The sequence below is a fragment of the Saccopteryx leptura genome, chromosome 1 (assembly GCF_036850995.1).
Source record: "Saccopteryx leptura isolate mSacLep1 chromosome 1, mSacLep1_pri_phased_curated, whole genome shotgun sequence".
Lineage (NCBI taxonomy): Eukaryota > Metazoa > Chordata > Mammalia > Chiroptera > Emballonuridae > Saccopteryx > Saccopteryx leptura.
In genome coordinates this window covers 112,343,138-112,345,691 of record NC_089503.1, presented here as the reverse complement: position 1 = coordinate 112,345,691, position 2,554 = coordinate 112,343,138, and positions in this window count along the sequence as shown.

Here is a 2,554-nt window from a genome sequence, read left to right as displayed (position 1 = left end):
TCGAAAGACAATGCAGGAAAAGCAGAAATAATATGTTGAAAGCATTCACTTTCTCTATTCTAAGCCTGAACAAACTGCTTCATTAAGCCAAGTTTGATGTGAAGTGGGGGAAAAATGATCCTGTCTCGATTAACTACAGGTTCATTCACAATATTTTGCATCCCTACTTCCAGAGCTTCACATTTTGGCCACTCCTTCTGTGTCCAGTGTTTTTCTCGAGCTCAGCTGTCACACAAACACAGAAAGCAAGGATACTTTGTGAAACTTCTCTGTTGTCCTAGCAGGAAATTTACCATTTTAAAATCCACACAAATAATCCAGTTGTGCTCCTCATACTTCAGAAAGTTGAGGACAATTTTTATGTCATTATAATCTTCTCACAAATGAGTTTAATAACCAATTGGAACTAATGCATAAACATTACCATTGTGTAGGAGAACTCATTTCAGACTCTGTTTAGAGCTGTCAAGAAATAGTCGCCATTCTGTTGGACTGTTCGTGGTAACACCTAGCTGGCTAAGAAGACTACTGATATCATGACAGTAAACAAAGTGTTTGTCTTCCAAAAAAAAGTCCACAAAAATTTGTTCACGCTTCCTGAAATGGCATACTTTAGCTGACTGATGAAGTGCATTCTTTTCTTGAATCTGGAGGCTAATAACTCAGCTGCATTATTTGATAGGCCCAAATCTCTTATTAAGTCATTCAATTCAGGTTGGCTAAACTGCTGAGGTGTTAATGACTGCTTGGCATCAGAAGAAGACCCTTTAGATTCTACAACCATTTCCTCATGCATCTTATCAAAATACACTTGATCACCAAGTTCACTTTCTTCATCCTTAGAAGAAATAAAACCATTAAAAAATGGAACCTGGAGTGTCTCAGAGTATGGGATAGGGCGTATTGCTGAAGGAAAATTAGGATATGCGATCATATGCTGTTTTTTCTTGCTGATGCCCTTTGTATGGGTCAGAAAGAAATAACAGTCACTGCTGTGATCCTTAGGTTCACGCCAAACCATGGGAATATCAAAAGACATTCTTTTGAGTTTTCCTTTTGTCCAGTCACGAAGCATTTCCTCACAATTATGACACACAGTATGAGGAGCCCAATTCTTGTCTTGATCACCAAGGGGAACTTGATAATAAGCAATATATGTATGTGTCACAAAGGATGAAATATTACACCTTTGACATTGAAGTGTGTAACAGCCACATATATAACAGAAGGTGCCAGGACTATTCTTATATTTACGCCTACTCGACGAAGTAAATTCAATCTTAAAACAAAATAAGAGGGTGTTTCTATCAGATAATAAATTTTTTACATTTAAAAACAACTACAATTATGTAAAAGTGATGTTTGTAAAACATTAATTGCCTTATGATTATGTTCAATCCAAGAGTCGTTGCCTTTGAACTTCAGTTTAAAAACCAATGCATGCCATTAACTGTAACAAAAAGAAATTAAAATTGCATAAAAACTGGATCATGTACCAAAAAAACAATTTTAGATTTGTAATCAATGATGCAGAAAAATATAGAAACAGTGCTAAAACCTCATGCATCAGAAAATAAAAATAAAAAAAAATGTTCCCCAGTATGACTGTCATAGAAAGTATGAGTGACCATATGAGTGACTTAAAGAACATAAATAAATTGTCTCACCCTTCTGGATGCTAGAAATCTAAAATTAAGGTGTCAGAATAGATCCCTTTGGGCCTCTGAGGAAGCTTCTTTTCCATGCCTCTGTACTTGGCTCGTAGAGGCTCTTTTCTCTCTTTTTGTCTATATGGCATCTTCCCTCTATGTGTTTCTGTGTTTACATTACCCCTTTATAAGAACACCATTTGTAATAGATTAGGGTCCACTATAATATCCTCATTTTAACGTATTTAACTCTATCTCCAAATAAGATCACATTATGAGGTATTAGAGGTTAAGACTTCAACATTATAAATTTGGGGCAGGGCAAAGTCAAATCATAGCAGAGACCTATGATTTTATTTATTGGCATTGAATGTATAATTCACACATTTAAAGTTTGGCCAGTTCCTGAGTTAGTGTATAGATACAGATGAGAGTAAGCAGAGACCATTGGAATTACAAGTTGGACAAATAAGTTTGATTATTAAGAAAAGACAAAAGTCTACCAGGCTTCTTTTGTGGTCTTTATATTTTGATATCTAATATTTCTAATTTTGCTCACATTATTTATTTGAGCCAGTAACATTTTCGTGGAAGAGGTATATTTAACTTAGAAGCAGTAACTTTAAAGACTATCACATTGAATTGCTATACTTCCTCTCTCTCTACCATGATTAGCAAGTTTATGATGTAACCTGGTCCTGACTTGATAGAGATAAATCTAAGCCCCAATATACATATATTATATATAAGATTTAAATTCTTGCTTTGGAAAATCACTAATATTTGGAGGTCATTTGTATCACAGGATGATTTAGCCTAAAGTGATTGATATGATATGTGCAATTGAATGATTCAAGTTTAAGATTTATGAAAGCAGTGGTTTTTCATCTTTGTTTATTAATATA